We start from the raw sequence: 17,791 nt of genomic DNA, 5'->3' as shown, positions 1-17,791 counted from the left end.
AAAATCACGACAGACGAGTAGTGGGTGTCATGAGGCGTCTGCCGGGAAAGTCCCGGGAACTCTCTTTTATTGAATATTACAAACATTGCCACAGGTGTGCTTGTGGCTGATTGGTTGATACAAACACAAAGAAACTTAATGCTGATTGGTTAACATACATACAAGGCGGGAATTACATGTGAGGGGTGGGAATTACATGTGAACATTAATCACCGGTAGATTAAAGGCTGGGAAACGAGGTTGGGACTAGACAAGCATGAAACCTCCTCATTAATAATAACTAAAGATTAATATGGCATAAAACAATTACTAATGATTGATCATAACATGAAAGAATACAATAATCAAGTTCTATAGATATGGTCGACTATGCATGGAGAACAAGTCACCATGAACTTAAGGTGAACTGAGCGATGAGAGAATGTCTTGGTGTTTGGAACAGGTTCGTACAGTGTGTGCAGAAACAGAGAAAAGATTATAAGCGAGAGTTCCCAGAATGCAAGAGAAAAGAAGCAATGCTTCCCATAAGGCCACAGTTATGTGTAGAAAGAGAACGATGCAATGCTTCCCTATAATGCAACAATTATGTGCAGAGGGAAAACTTCCCTTTAGTGCTACATGTTTTTGTTACTGCGAACATGCTGTGTACTTCAGATGACAACGTTACTGACATTGATTGCTTTGGTACAGTAATAACAATGTGACTAGGTTCTTGCTGAGTAATAAACTCCTGTGATTCATTTTGTTTTAAGCTCTTTTGGACCACTGAACAAATTGATGGTGTTATCAATAGTTGCTCACACAAAAGCTGGACAAACAAATTGGTGGTGGAGAGCAGGGAAGCTGTGCCAACAATATAGAGCTAAAATAATATTCATAGGGAAATCCAATATTTATCAGATCCATCCCAGTTTTAAATTGGATGCAAATGCATTGACTGGTTAAAAATATTCACAAACACAGGTATGCAGCATGTAATTAGTACATCATTTTTAGTCTAAGGGTTGTGGACAACTAAGTTCTAAGAGCAGACCCATTGAAATGAATGATTTCTTTCCTCCCCTCTCTCTTTCAAAATGCAGGCATAGGGAGAAACTAGATGGAGGGCCCTTTTAACTCTTCCCCCCACCTCACATAATTTTCCAGCTGAAAATCAACCCCAGCTCCCCACCCCAAGAAAACTGCTACTTACTCTGAGGATACAATTGGCGGAGAAACGGTGACAGTGAAGGTATGCAATACAAGACAGCAAGTTTTAAACGTGATGATAAAAGCAAAACGGTGAACAGCTGCAATACAGGGCTTGCCCACTCCAGCGCTGAATGTGCATTTGAAGCTGCTTGAGTTTCAATCAAATTAGTGTTTTCTCTTCAACATCACCCACATCCCACTGCTAACATGCTCACTTTGCAAAATAAATATGCACTTAAAATCTGAAAAGTTTTTTTTTTTTTTTAAAAAAAAAGCTGGTAAAAGTCCTCTTCTTTAGTGAATGAATCAACTCCCCCTTCCACACACCCAAATTCCTTTGTGCTTTTGCACACGTGGCCTGGAAGTTTTTAACAATAGTAGTAGTAGTAGTAAAACCCCACTTGCATATAAAAATGAACAAGGGAAAGGAGATTCCTTCCCCCCTGCTCATCTCTGGGAGAGGAAGCCTGATGAGTCTGCTGTGGGTCTGAGCTCTGCATGGAGGGCTTGGGTGCATAACAGATGCCTGCAGAAAGTTGGCAGTTTCCCTCCCTCTTGGAGAAGAATGCTGGGTCATCAGTAGAGCAGGAGAGACTTTGCCTGCCTGATAGGTTATCCCTATCCCACCCCATGAGATGCGAGTGGTGCTGTGGTCTAAACCACTGAGCCTCTTGGTCTTGTTGATTGGAAGGTCAGTGGTTCAAATCCCTGTGACAGAGTGAGCTCCCTTTGCTCTGTCCCAGCTCCTGCCAACCTAGCAATTCGAAAGCACACCAGTACAAGTAGATAAATAGGTACTGCTGTGGTGGGAAGGTAAACCGCATTTCCATGTGCTCTGGTTTCCATTACGGTGTTCTGTTGCACAAGAAGTGGTTTAGTCATGCTGGCCACATGACCCAGAAAGCTGTGTGTGGACAAACGCTGGCTCCCTCAGCCTGAAGCAAGATGAGCGCCGCAACCCCATAGTCGCCTTTGACTGGACTTAACCATCCAGGGGTCCTTTACCATGACCTTTTGCTCCATGGGATGCTTATGTGAGAGCAGGAAGAGGAATCCACTGGATGTGCTTCAGATCTGCCCCTCACCAGTCAGTTGTTTCGTGGGACCACTCTTGCCTGCTGGATCTGCCGTGCCTGTTAACTGCCCCTGCCCAAGCTGATCCCAGTCGTCTGGAGTTTGGTCCACCCACCTGTCAAATTTGCCATGCTCAGATGGTCTGCAATGAAGGGAGGGTGTGTGTGGTGTGGATGGGAAACAGCAGTTCAGGAATTCAAACACAAAGGCACACACACGTGTGTATGCATGTCAAAGGTGAAATACCTTATAAGGAAAACCTGAGTTTTTAAGTGAGATAATACAAACATGCGGATGAGTGACATATTGAGAAGCTGAAGTTGGAGGAATTCACAAGAGTCAGATTTGGATGCTTGCATTGCAAAGTGAGAATCCGCAGAGATTAAAATGCCACTGATCTACTACGAATCCCAGAGAGGGCGAATTTTTAACTCTGTAAATAGGAAGTCTACTGAAATTAGAGCTTGGTTATCTTTTAGTGATGAGCCGAAACCTAAAATGGGCAGTCATTGGAGGGGTAGGTGGAAAAGATGTTTGGCAATTAGTGTTTTAAATCTGTCTTTAGTTCTGTATTTTATGCATCCTCCTAGCCCTTCATACACAATGTGAACTAAACAATGGGGGGGGGGCAATGGGTAAGGTGTGTGTGGAAAGAGGGAGACCCTCCACGAGGCACAGTGCAGTTCTGCCTGCTCTGTGTAAAACATTATTTTTAAAATACCAGTTTTCAGAACATAGATTATTCCCTGTTGCAAGCACTTGTGAGAGCAGATAAAAAAGCTACTCCCCTCTGGAGCCAAGCAAATTAGAAAAACAATTTCTGAAACAATTTCAAAGAAGGTTGCTTCTGAGAATCTGGGGGGAACGCATTGCCACTACCCAACAAGCCTCGAGGAGGAAAGATGCACATTTATCAAGGAAACAGCTCCAAAAGTGGAGTTTATTTCTCCTGTAGACGTGGAAGGACTGATTATGGCAATGCATGATCAAGCCATAAAACCACAATTGTAAGTAACTGAAAACAAGCAGTTTTCAATGCTGCAGATGCCAACATAATGGCAAAGGGTTTGAACACAGGGTTAGAATAACCTCAGCTTTGGATACTTTCAAATTCTGATCATTCATTGCGTGCCAAGGCCCCATGCCCCGGAGTTCCCTATTGATTAATAGACACACCAACACAATTATTTAGGGTTATGGGCTAAAATTGACCACAACTTTATTGGTTACAGATGTGAGCGGTTTGACTTAGACATTGGGTGAAGCCAGGCTATATCTTGACTCTTGTCCATTTGCAGGGAGTACAACTAAGGGTAAGCCACAAATAGGGGCACCCTGAGGGGTACCCTATAGGGTTGTGGCATGGCCCTAGCCCACGTCCAGGCTTTGGACAGGATCCACACACCCAGATCCCTTTAACAGGATACCTTTTTAGAGGAGGGACAGGTGGAGGTTACAACCTCCCCTCCATTAAACAAAGGCTTACCCAATGCCTAACTTTACAAAGTTGTGACGATTGCTACAAGGTAGGCGAAAACCAAATGGCTGGTGCCAATTCCTACCCAGCCCCAATAATATGGTGGCCATGGCAAGGTTGTGTCATACCAACACATAAAGGAAGCAAAAGAGGGAAGCCCCGCCCTCCCCGGCCGTGCCACAGTTTAAAACTCCCGCAGCCATGCCACCCTCCGGCGTTGATTGGCCGGGCGGTGCATGACGCTGCTGGGGGTTGGCACAAGGGGGGGCGTCCCCAAGCCAGATCTCCGTGAGAGCCCGGATGCCCGGCCGCAATGACACCCATCACAAAAGATGATTGAACCTGTGAAAATAGCACATTCTTTGCAACTCCCAGCAGTTGCTCACCTCAGAAGATATGGCATCCTTTGGTTCTTCTGATTGGAGCTGCTTCTTGGTGCTTTATTTCCTACTTCTTTTGCCCTCCCAATTCTGAGACTCATTTGCCATTTAACCTTACTAGCTATAAAAACTCACAGGATTTTGCTTATAAGCATACATGGCCTCATCGCATCAGGTGTCGCATTGTGACATCAGCCATCAGTGTGCAAGCTGTAGTACTGTGACATCAGTCACTGGCAAAACTCCATTTGGCTCTCTCCACAGCAAACATGGGTAAATGTGACTAAAGATTGTAAGGGTAGGCCACAAGAATTCTGGTAGCACAAGGATGGAAGGCTGAAGAAACCCCAACTAAAGAAGCATGGCAAGAAAAATTGACGGACTACGCAGAACTGGCAAAACTGACATATAAGCTACGGGACAAGGATAACTGTGACTTTAAGGATGAATGGGAACCCTTTACAAAGTATCTGAAGATGCAACAAAGTGAACTGGACTCCTTGGCAGGTTTTGAATAAACATTCACAAACTTTTTATTGATAATAATCAGCTAAATAGTTTAAGGATCTATACAACTTTGTAACATACAGAAAACAGCAGTCTCAGAGAAACCAAAGACTGGAACTGAGGGAAGTCGGGGGGTGGGGGTGGGTGGGTTTTGTGTGGGAGGGGATATGTGGGGGGACAAGGATGATATGTTTTTGGATAATATGTCTTGTTTTAATTTTGAATTTAAATTTTTTAAAAAAGAAGATTGTAAGGGTAAAGGAGGAGGAAGAAAATGGCAACAAAAAAGAAAAGCTTCAAAATAACTCAAATGAGTTCACACACAGAGAAAGGAATCTAAACGAGAGTGCAGCTTCCATATCATAAAATTCCCCCTGCCATCTCTTGTCAGAGAACTCCATTCAAGATGATGCAGAATTTGTGCCCCCCCCAAAAAAAACCCCCAAATCTCCACCAAGCAAAATGAAATAAACATTTAATACATCATAACTGAAACATGCCTATAGGAGCAGTTGCAGGTGTATATTCCTAACCTGAGAGTAACTCAGTTTTAGACCAATAGTCCTAATCTAATGTGGACAATGGAATTCCTCATTGCTCAACAGACAGCTCTACTGCTGCATGGGTTGATGAGCAGAAACCCTTGCAAGCAATATCTGTTTATAATAATGCTTAGTGTGGAGGGTGCAGATGATGTCCCTCACACATGCCTTGAGAGAAACTGTTTGCACAGAGCCTAAGAAGGAGGTGAGCTTGCAGATATGCTCCATTGTCTCCACGTTTCCTCTGATGTGGAATGAAATTCATTGAATTCTTCAGTGCAGCTTCTCCGAGCAAAATCCATTTCATTTTCCATCCATCTTCAGGCACACTAGAACTTTGCTTCCGAGCAGGTCTTTATTTCTTGCTAAAGTCTCTACTCCTCCCGGGAGATTATTGGGGTGGTGCATGCTGCCTTTTTGCCTGGTTGTCTCCCATAATTACAAAGCCATAGTGAGGCTGCTGCTCACCTTTCCATGTGCCCAACATCTCATCCACCCTCTTCCCTTCGCATGGACCCTGTTCCTGTTCCCCAGGGCTCGGTGTGATGTAGATATCTCCAACCACCACCCTTCTCACATTCAGTATTGACAAGATGTTTTCCTGAGTGCTCAAAACAATTAAGAAATACAGCTACTCTGCTTTTTTAATCCACCTAAGCAACTGCCCACCACCCTAAAGATAGTGGACAGTATCCAGCTAGCACATTCCATTAGTGCAAGAATTTCCTCTTGTGCAATGGAACTTTCTGCACTCTTTCCTCTTCCCAAAGCACAAGGTGGCAATGGTGGTGGCCAGGTTAAGCCTCAGCTGCCAGAGAGAGGAACACTCAAAGCCTTCCATCTTGGAACTTCATCCCTTGCAAATCTCTTCTGATATCTGCCTTGCCTTTTTCATTGGAGCTAGCATTAGCTGCAGGGCCAAGCATGGTGGATGGTGAGAGGAAGGCTCCACATACCTCCATATCCTCTTCCTGCCTATAACTTCACACACACCCCAGGTGTTACCATCTGGAGGAGAAGAGCACCTAGTAGTTAGGAAGAGAAAAAGGTGTCTTAGCCATTAAGTAGCTCCAAGGATATGCATTCATGTGGTCAAATTAAGAGCCCAAGGCACAGTGTTTGTCAATGACATGGCTGATCCATGTGATTTCATCATCCAAATGTCATCATGGTCATATGGTGAGATAGACCTCAGCAGTAGCATTCAAATCAGACCTGAGAAGTAAGGTTCTCCCCAGGACCACTATAGATGAGCTGGGATTTAAGCCCAGTCCTCATAGCTAGATTAACCACCAGTCTGCATAATAAATATAAAGAAGAAAATAAAATGTAGATTAAAGAAATCTGAGTGGAAAACAGGGTATCTACTGCTTTTCCTCTTGAGACCACTAAAAGATTGTCCAAAGCTGGTTTTCGATTTGCAGAGAAGACGTTCAGGCAGGCGGAATAACTTTAAAAATAAATGAATAAAGCAATCCTGCTTTTGCTAATGGCAAATAATTCAGGCAAGCCGTCTTGCTCTGAGAAGAGAAGAGCATTGGGGGACCAGCCTTCAGAGACTCTGGCTCGAAAAAGCAGCAAGCCATTGCCACCCCCTGCCAGTGTAGACCAGCTTCATGCAGAAGAATGTCTGAGAAGTACCTCTGAGTGCTTTACCAGAGGCCGGCACTTAGCTAATTAAAACTAGGAAGGCAGAAATGACACAAAGCAGGATGTTCTGCTCTAATTTACGGCTGTGCACAGGGATGATCTTGTGTGAAACTCAAAGCTGGGCACGAAAAGCATCCCTGAGGAACACCTACTTATAGCGCAGAAGGCTGTGATGGGACCAATATGCTGGAATTGAATCATTGTCACAGATGCCGCCACACTGACATGAATGTGCAAGCGAGTCCTTCATTTGTTTACTTCTGCGGGCCAGAGACTTGGAGGGAAGGAGAAGGTAGCTTCCCTATGCACAATGCAGCCATTGCCTGCACACACATATGCATCTATTCAAATGTTGCAAGAAAACAATCAACATCCTTTGCCCGGAGAGCTCCATTTATGCAACATAAATATTATTGTTTTGTTTGTTTTACAGTCTTTCGAGGACACCTTTCTGGGTAATGCCCTTTCAAGATAGTTCGCATTATATAAAAATGGAAAAGTCATCACTGCAACGTAAGATGAAAAGGTAAAAGCAGCCGCAACTAAGCAAATACTTAGCTTAACATCTAGAAGGCTGGCTCCCACACTCCCCCTCCCAGTCACTTGAAAATTTCTGAGGGTCTTGGCAGACCACATAATGATGCTCTTTGAAATATACAGTGCTAGCTGCTAAAGTGGTGTGTGTGTGTGTGTGTGTGTTTGTGTACATATATATATATATGCAGAATTCAAATTTTAATACAATAACGTAGGTCAGATTCAGCATTCATCCTGCTTTGTGTTTGGATATTTTATTTATAAACCAATAACTCCCACTCTGACTCTTTCCTTTTCTCTTGTGTGCATTCTCTCTTAGCATCTTTTCCACTTTCTTGCTGCTCCCTCCATTAACATGTATTGACTCTTCACTCCTTTCAAATGCTTTGTCACCCTCTCATGGCCTTCCCCCATTTTGTCACCAACCACAATTACTTCTGATCTGCTACACTCACCTTCCAGGCAGAGCATCAGGTTCTAATGATGACAGAGCAACTAGTTCAGCCGCCATTCTTCTCTCACAAACATAGTTATGCTGCTGTTGCACAGAGCTGTCACCATGAACCATGTGAATGAACCTCATGGACCACGGGTGGTCCATGTTCCACCTTTGACCTAAAATGTTTCATCCCTAGAACCAGCAGCTAATCTTGAATTGTTGTTGTTGTCACCCATCTGTTTTGAGAGACAATAGAGTGCACTTCTGGGGGTGAACTCAAACTGCTGTGCACAAAAATGACCTCCCCAGGGCACAAGCCTGGACAGTTTGTGCAGAGGTCGATCCAAAGGAAAGCAGAGCAATATGCTTGGGACTAGCTTGGCTGCAGGAATTGCCAAATGGAGGTGTACAAAGCCCCATCCAGCCAACATAGGGACTCTATTCGTGATTTTTGTAGGGTTTACTTCTTAGCCTTTCTTCTCCTGAAGATATCCTGCAAGGCAGTGGAGGTTTAGGACCAGGGTTTTCCTTCTCCTAGATGGGCTACCTTCCCAGGTTGATGAGCCCTATCAGCCCCTCACCTTCCTCTACAGCACATGCAGAAACTGCCTTCTTGATCATCAGACCCACTATTGGTCCTGTCCACTGGTGCCTGTCTTCACATGCAGGAGAAGTTCCAAACTCTTGGAGGGTTTGAGACCCATCGGTTCCCCTCACCTGGTTTAGCTGGCTAATCGAAGCCATTCCCAGGGTGTGGCCATTGTCACACACTGACAGCTTCTACGAGCCACAAGTGAGGGATTAGGTGAGATTAGGTGACAGCTGAATTCAGGGTGGCAACCAAAGATGGACAAACAACTCCAGAAGGAGTACAATGTGTCCCGCACCAGAGGTACTAACCCTTCCTAACACCCCACGCAGCTGAAAATGATGTGTCATCAAAATCTACCAAAATTAGTGCTATCACTGAGTCCTCTTCTTAGAGTGGTCCTTCCAGCTCCTTCACATTACAGCTGTTGCCACTACCCCATTCACTTTCCCCTCTCTCTATGCCCAGTCTGCCCACCTGCCAGAAATTTTTTTTAAAAAAAAAAACAAGGCCTGTAGAGGTTAGTGCTCTTTCTTATTGATCCTCCCACTGCTTAGTCACTTGGGACTCATCTACATTAGTCAAATTACAACATTATAAATGTGTTACAACACTGTGAAATCAGATGGCACTGTAGAGCTGAAATCACAACTCATTGAAATTTTCCATTGTGAGCTTTAAAATGGTTGTTTTCAGAATGTTTTCAGAGCATTTGTTTTGTTTTTTTTTATAGCTGTGCAGATCTAGCCTTGGAAAATGCAGGTGAAGGTAGTGGAAGGAAGAGAAATTGGAAGCTCCAGGGATTGGCAGTGAGCTCCAGCTGGGATGTGGGCCTTGAGGGTGTCTAACAATGACACCACCTCTGAGTGTGACTCTAATTTGAATTCACATAAGAAGGTATCAGCTATCAAGTTTAGAATACCATAGCTCCTGCCTGTTTCCAATAGATTTTCATGTACTCTCAGTCTGAAATCCAGAACTAGTGTGGTGTAATGATCAAGGTATTAGGCTAAGACATAGAAAACTCAGGTTCAAATCATGCTATTGCTTGAGTGTCTGACCCAGAACATGTTTGCTGTCTCATATCTCAATATCCTCTGGGCATGAGAACTGAAGTGGTATATATTTGCTAGAAAGTGTACTAATGATAGGACTGCAGGGCCTCCCTTGGAGGAGAATAGATCTTAGAAAGGAATGAACCAAAGGATCCATGAGACATTCCTGAGCTTATAGATGATGGAACTAGACTGGACCATTCCACCAGTAGCAGACTTGGTTAAACCACTGTAGTTTTCAGACTTATGCTGGTGTGACATTTCTCTCATCTTGGCAGTAGCAATGATAATGGATTCCTAAAAATTGATTATTAAGATTCAGTAGCCACTTCCACTGTCAGCCAGGATTGTTTCAAAGTGGCTGCAATTTGTCATTAAGACATAGAGCATGATGAAAGAAATTATACATGGAGCTTTATTGCAAAATGGGAATTGCAGACAAGGTGGCCAAACTCACACAATTGTTAGAAATGGGAACAATAAATGCATTTGACACTCTCAGCTGGGTTCTTATGAGTCAGAGGTAGGGTACCTTTGGTGGGGGGGGGGCAATTTCCTGGATTTCCCCTTTCTGAATGTTTGGATGTTATTCTATGAGCCATATTTTTTGACATCTGTTTGATGTGTGATTTTACAAAAGAAAGGAGGGAACCAGCTTTGGGGGATTAGGCACTTACCAACATGTTTGTTTGTTTGCTTCCCACCCTTCAGCCTAAGGTCCCAGGATGGGTTACACAATATAAAAACATTTTAAAACAACTTTAAGAAATGGAGAGCACAAAACAGTATCAGCTACAATGTGCACAGTTATGATCTTCTTATAAATATTAATCTTAAAAATCTTAATTGTTATAGCACACCATTTAGCCTTTCCACACTGTTTTGGTTAACCTAGAATCTTCTTGCTTTAATATACCAGTCAGCATTGAAGAAAAATGAAAGTTCTCTGCTCATATTAATTCAAAGGGTTGGAGGGATTTTGGCTTCCTTAGCACCCAGAAAGCCGCAGTGAGATTTCACCTCACGTTCGCTTCCAAAAAGAGCACACTGTTTGCCTTGAATTTTCACAGGTCCTCCTATTATTATTTCGAGCACAAAGAACCAAAGGACGTTCAGTGCTGGGAGAAGTTAGCTGTCTGCTGATGGCAGACAGGCAGAAAGAGGAACTCAAACCACGTGGTGAGAAAACAAAACCCAACTGATTTATTTCAAGCACATGGTCCTCTAGTTCTAATAGCTACCCGAGGCCTCCCGAGGCTCTTAAAACAGCTTTGCATCTTACAAGAAACAGATTTAAAGGATGGCTGTGCAAACTCACTTGGGGCATTTGCCATCCATTTTGTCCAACGGGAAGCATCATGCTGGGAATATTCTGCTCCCCCTTCCATCATTCCTCAGTAAATATCTGTAGGCTTAATAAAATCTTTAATCCCCCCTGAAAATGTTCAGATGTTTTGTCCAAGCAGAAGCACCAGATTCACCTCAGATTTTACTGTAGTTGAAAATCCATGATAAACTCCCTACTGCCATATGAATTTGCCTGGGCTTTACCAACAGTGGCTGAGGCCCTGCTGTCTGTCCCATCTGCCTGTGAGTTTAGACAGCCTGGTATAAAGGACAGAGCCTTTTCAGTGACAGCACCAAGACAATGGAAATCCCTGCTGGTGGAGCTCTATTATGCCCCCTCCTTATCTGTTTTCATGTGACTTATGAAGACCTTTTCTTTTCAGGCTGCTTTGAGAGTACAATCTAGGTTTTCAATCCATTGCTGCTGACTTTGAAGTCCTCCTTGCTGTCTGCTTTAATCGTTTTAAACTGGGACTGTTATATATGTTCACATGTACTCTGCTTTTCTTACCTGTAGAACTGAGGTATGAATAATAAACCAAGCTGAATTCAGCAAGATGTTGACCCATTTCTAAGAAGGACTTACTGAAACGAGAATGGAAGTCACTGAAACCCTAACATTTGCCTATAGCAGAATGCTGGACTAGATAGGAAAGGGAGAGAGCTGTGGTCCTCCTAATGTCAGACTGCAACTTCCATGATTACTGACCATTGCCCTGTTGGCTGGGGTTGGTGGGAGTTGGTGTTGGAGAAAATAATAATTTCATAAAACTGTATTTTACATTTTTCCATTTTCTTTTGAGTCTGTGGCCTATCTAAACTCAAAGGTCCTGTACTTGCCTTTTGCAGTACAGAACTAGCTGCTTTTAGGTACTGTACATAATGAATGTTAGACTCTATGGTGGCTGTGGTATGCCTGAAAATAAAATTAGCTAGGCATGGCAATTGTGATTAATCGTGAATTGTTTTGTAGACACATGAAAGAGGACATTGGAAGCCTTTTAATGAACAGGAAAATTAGTCAAAGTCTTAATAAAGAAAGACACCAAAAATGGTTATATATAATCACATGATATTATGATGAGGGCCAATCTGAAGAGCCAAATGATTTTGATTGGTTCAGGATGATGACATCAGGTTTGCGACTATTAAGATTGCTGTGATCCTTTGACTGATTAATAGAAATGACATGTACAATTTGGAATTGTATTAAAAGCATTGCTTTGGATGTGGTTCTTTGCAGCCTCCTCCTTATTTCTGTGGCTGTCCCTATACATATTTGTATTTCAATAAAGGCCTATCTTTTCACTTGGAAACTGCACTTTTTACCTGTTCTAGCAAGGCTCTTCTATTCTTCAGGAAATGATGAAAGAATTTCCCAAAATACCCCAAAATATATTTTAAATGTCTGTGCTCTTATTCCTGGTGCAGGTTTCATCTTCCTTGGATTATTATTTTTTAAGCATCAAGCATTACTTTTGAGTCATAAATAAACCTAACCCACCCTAAACCATGGCACGAACACCCAGTCACTGTGTGGAAGCAGAGATGAAGGCACTTGAATATTTTTCACTCCCTAACAGGCAAGAAAGCAGGTTCTCATTATTGAAGAGCTGGAAGCATACACTCTGGTAATACTCACCAGGGGCTCTGTAGCTAAGTAAGCAAAAGAATTACAGTTGCTAATCAATAAGAAAATAAATCTGGAAGGCCTGAAGACATGATATTTGAATAAAATAAAAAAGTGTTTTATTTTGCCCTGGAGAGTAATAGTAAAACACTTTTCCTTTTGAAAAAGTTGATCTTACTCTCTCGAGTTGGCCACTGGACAGTAATTGTAATCCTCACCACAGGTAGGTAACAGAACACTAGCATTTTTCCTATATCCATTATATGCATGTAGGAGTAATATTTGATCTTTTTGAACAGCATTACCCATGAGAGATTGTTCAGTTCATTATTTCTTCCCAACTATGCACCAGGTTTTTGTCTGGCGTTTCTCATGCTAATGATGATTAATAACTGTGAAAGATATTCATCTTTAATTATTTATCAATACAATGCCTGCCCTTGTGGAAAACATGCTAATATATTATTTCTCTTCTTTCAAACCAAGAGAAGTTTCATCATGGGGTAGGTAAACGTTTGAGATCTGAAGATCAAGGAAGCTGTAGGGGAATCTGCTACTTGAACTGGACATCTTGTGGGCCATGGCTGGGACTGAGCCTAGTGATCTCCCTGGAAATATGAATCCTTAGACTTTCCATTGAGCACAGAGAGTAATAGGGATTTAAGTAATCAGCTTCTGTGTATGGCATTCAATAGGAAGGCTCTAAACCAGCCTGATATAAGTACTAGGAATCTGGTCTTCAGCCATTGCCTGATCAACATAGTATGCTCCATATTCTACCCTCTGTTCCTCATTTCTCGCATTAGTTCAAGGCTTCAACTCCAGCAAAGGATGGAAAGGAGGTTGGGTTGAAAAATCTTCATCCCACATCTTTATTTGAAGGTTACTCAAGACTAGGTTAGCTATGAGTTCTGCCCTACAGTTCTACATTTGAAAGGCTATCCAGTCCAAATCTGGTTGAACAATAAAGAGTCATAAGAAGGTAGAGGGGGAACCTTGAAGTTTCCATCAACAAATTGACATGAGCAGCAGATTGAACAGTACACAGGTTTCAGTCTTCCCTGCTATGCTGAGCTGTATTGTGTTTCTATTTAGATTATAATTATTATTTCTAAATTCCCATCTATACATACAAAGATACATTTTAACTGGGCATGAGTTAAGTGGTAGCCTTACACAAGGCCCTAACAGGAGTAATGAACTGGGGGCTTAGCGTTGTGTTCATATTGCGCTCAAATTTATGGAAGGAGCTGTGTTATCTAGCAAATATTCCATAAAGTTATTATAATACATCAGATTGAGTCTTATTAGTTTGAAATATATGGGGAAATCACTGAAGAGTCGCCCACTATGCAACAAGTGAACGGACACTATTGAAAACAGCCGCCACATATCTCTTGATCATTTCCCACTACTTTCTCTTGCTTGGCAATTATTGGTTCACACACAAACTCTCTTTATTGACTGCTCAACTTTTGAGAAATCTAAAAGTAAATGCCTCAGAGAGGAGTCATAGACCCTTGCTATCTCTAACACATTCTTTTAGCTGGGCCTAATTATTTCCGGTCTTTCCTTTATCTATGCCTCTTGTGACTCCTGCTGTTACTTTTTTTCTTTTGTGTTACTCACTGATGGGATTCTTCTATTCAATGTGTGTTCTTATTGGGAGGGAGGGGGAAAGAAAAGAACCTTTCTGAATATTCACGGCACAAATGTTTTCTGCATGGAAATGTTCTCCAGACATTTTTTATGTGCTATTTAGTCTTTCCTGCATTCAAGAGTACTTTTAAACCCTCGTGTTTGTACCCAGCTTGCTACACATACTGCATTAAATCCATCTCTCTGGTTCCATTGATTTAAAAAGCAGTTTGGGGACTAAGAAAGCACAGGTGCAGTCTTGGAAAGTTGTATGAGAACATTCTGCTGATGGTCCTTCTATTGGGGGATAAAAAAAATCTGTTCTTTCCATAGTATCACTTCTAATGAAGAGGGGAAAGCATGACATGACAAGAAAATGTGGGAAGGGAAAAGAAATCTCTATGCTTCCATCTTTGGTTAGAGGATGAGATCAGGTGTGGGGAACATTTATTTAGTCTGAGGACCACATTCCCTTAGCGAGTAGCTTCTAGGAACCACATTCCAGTGATGGGTGTGGCCAAAGACAAAAGTGGGTGAAGCAATGTTCACTGACCCTTAGCTTTGTACAACAGGCTACATTCTAGCCAGGCAAAATTCAAAGGTATCTCCTCAAAACACATATCTCCATCCTTTCAAACAAGCAAGAGGCCTTATCACAGTTCAAAGACACATTCAAGCCAGAGAGCATGGAGCAGGAAAAGTGACGGGTGTTCCTGGTGAGTGGCCCATGGGTTCCATCAATAAATCTTGAGGTCCCCATTCATCCCCCAGGCCAGAGGTTTACTACCCCCGATCAAGAGAGAGCTGTGGATGTATTAGAAAAATCAATTATCGGCAGCAAACTGGGGACCTGTCAAATGTCCAACTTGCAGCATTTTCTGCAGGACTTTTTTGTTTAAGAATAAGAGTTTGGATTTGATATCCCGCTTTATCACTACCTGAAGGAGACTCAAAGCAGCTAACATTCTCCTTTCCCTTCCTCCCCCACAACAAACACTCTGTGAGGTGAGTGGGGCTGAGAGACTTCAAAGAAGTGTGACTAGCCCAAGGTCACCCAGCAGCCGCATGTGGAGGAGCAGAGATGCGAACCCAGTTCACCAGATTACGAGTCTACCGCTCTTAACCACTACACCACACTGGCTCTCGTGTAGGCCCATTTAAGTGTAGGCCCTCCACTTTTCATTGGGACTACAGCACAAAAACCAACCTCCATACTCTAATAAAGAAAAAAGCTTTTTGAGAATCAATTCTTAAATGGTTAATAATAAGATATATTTCAGCTCCTCCATTCTATCACATATCATATAACTAATGTATCTCAACAGGCCTTTTCCTAAGTTACTCACTCTCCAGTTATCCCCCTTCTGCTGGTCAGTCTTCACCACACTGGTGTCTCCTTTAATTTTTCACTCCTCTCTGTCCAGTCTGGTCCAGAATTCCATTCAATCTCCTCAGGCATATTCAACACGATGGTAGCTTCACATGCAATACTGCTGAGCTTTAGCCTGACAGAATCATAAACAGAAATGGACACATTTAACTTAATTTGAAGCCACTTGGCTTCCCAAGTTTGATCCATGAGACTTTTAAGGACCACATGCTCTCTGGCCAAAAAGTACTCATTCAGCTTACTTGCTGATTTGTAATGAGGGTTGGCAAGCAGAAGGAGGGAAAGAGCTTCTTCCCCTCACCTCTGAACTTTAATGAAAAGGATTCAGCCTCAGGCTTATAGCCCTAAACAATTTGTATAATGCAGAATAATATCTATTGTCTTGTAATAACTATGGTACCTTCTTGGACAGAAATAACCATCTTTTGGAGCTTTTAAATACTCTAGGAATTCCAGAATTGTGTGCCATAGTGTATTAGTGTGCTGAAATGGGCTTTAAAATGCACCTACCATGCACTAGATGCACCTACCGTTCTAAACACAATAGGTAGATCCATGGAGCATATTCTCTCTCTCTCTCTCTCTCTCTCTCTCTCTCTCTCTTTCTCTCTCTGCAAATCTAAAGGCACTGACATCATCCTGAGAGGGGAATACATTGGGATTCCTTGATTTAGACCACACTACAACTGAAAAGTGAGGGGGATTCCCACAAGTATCACTGTTTCCCACCCCTACATTATCCCACCCCTAAGTCATGACTAATTGAACAAAGGAAAGGATAGGAGATAGGAATAGAGGACATGCTTCAACAGGTTCTGATATTCATTTGCCTTTTCGTTGTTTTTTTTTCCTTTTTGTATTATCTCATAATATCTTATTTTGTACACAGACATTTAAGCAACACAACAAGCCATAACATGAAGATGAGAACAAACCATTCAAAAATTTACACATGTCCTCATTTCCAGGAGAGCAGCCACAACTGTTATGGCCTCATTGCATTTCAAATGATGCAAAGGAGATTGAATGTAATTATGACCTATCTGAGAATAAGAGTTACAGTCATTTATTTTGCCAGATATGCCACACCATTTCCAATTCCACAGCAATTAGTTTATTTTGCACAGATCTGTTTTCTGTGTTGTTGTTAGCTGATGTGGAAATAAACCTATTTTAAAACACTTTTTCAGCCCACTACTGTGGACTAATGTTCAGAAATGGACTTTTTATTTTTAAAGTTCCACAAATACCACTCACCACTGGGTGAAAATTGTTCATGACTTTTGAGTGCCCTTTGGAAAATAATATTTAAAGGTCATGAACATATTCAGCAAAGCTTCCAGTTCATCTCAACAGTTAAAAAATTGACAAATAAAAAAGAAGTTTCTAATATTCATTTCAGCTCTAAAATCAACTATGGTTATCACACCAGTATTTGGGGCTGCTTCTTTAAAAAGAGGTAACTTTTCAGCTGATGAGATATTTCTAGCCACTTAACCTGTTGGGTACAACTTTTCCTCCCATTTCCACCCACCCTATCCTCTTCAGCATTGCGCAGGAACAATTTGACATATGCAACAGCATGCTTTTCACTGCAAGCTGTGTTCTCATCCTGCAGATCTCATTAAATGTCATTACCCAAACACTGGTAGCCATGTGTGGAAGACGTGTTTTATATTTCTCCCTTCCCCAAGCATCCAAATAAGTTCCCTATCCCTCCTACATCAATATGATTCAAGCTACAATTGAGAAAGCACCACTCATTTGCCTGGTACTGGGGAATGCTCCCTGTGTCTGATGAACAGCAACGCATCATTGTGTGAAAGAGACAGAGAAATCAATACTGTATTGTGTGAACTCCACAATCGACTTCAGCAGGGCATAGCAGACATCCCTTGGTATGTCTGAGGTTGGGGTTCAGGACTAGGGGACGTGAAGTAGCAGTGGCTGTACTCTCTCTAATTTTGTGTTATGCCATGCCCCCGCAGCAGCCATATTGCGTTATGCTACACCCCATGGCCGCCATTTTGTGACTGGTGTCCCCAGCTCTTTCTTAAAATTCAAAATGTGTCTGCTGGTCCAAAAATGCTGGTGGCCTCTATTGTAAGTTACTCTTCTAGACACGTGAAACCCTAAACATGAAAGACGTACTCAAGAAGACAGGATGTGAAGTCAACCACAGAGTAAGTGCTACAAAGCCTCACACATCTGGGCATTACTATAAAGATTCCCTCAGCAAGAGATGTAGCTTCCAAACTGGTTTGAGCTTCAGCCTCATAGAACATAAGTATTGCCTCTTCAAGAGGCCAAACTCCTAAAGGACTATTAAATGGAGATGGGGGGCT

The 17,791-nt window shown here is 42.2% G+C and overlaps 1 long non-coding RNA gene across 4 annotated transcripts; it reads left to right on the top strand.

The window, feature by feature from the left end:
• Positions 1-7,258: 7,258 nt before the first annotated feature.
• LOC309342008 lies at positions 7,259-12,298 on the top strand. 4 transcript variants are annotated; one of them, XR_014156652.1, is made up of 4 exons: positions 7,259-7,347; positions 9,120-9,283; positions 10,512-11,347; positions 12,272-12,298. It is a non-coding gene; the product is annotated as an uncharacterized lncRNA (long non-coding RNA). The 4 variants fall into 4 exon arrangements; XR_014156651.1 differs by lacking the exon at positions 9,120-9,283; XR_014156653.1 differs by lacking the exon at positions 7,259-7,347 and having other exon boundaries at positions 7,591-9,283.
• The last annotated feature ends 5,493 nt before the right edge of the window (positions 12,299-17,791 follow it).

Source organism: Podarcis erhardii, assembly GCF_964252035.2.
Source record: "Podarcis erhardii genome assembly, chromosome: 5".
Taxonomy (NCBI): Eukaryota; Metazoa; Chordata; class Lepidosauria; order Squamata; family Lacertidae; genus Podarcis; species Podarcis erhardii.
Note: the sequence above shows the minus strand (reverse complement) of the source record. Positions and strands in the feature narration are given on the sequence as shown.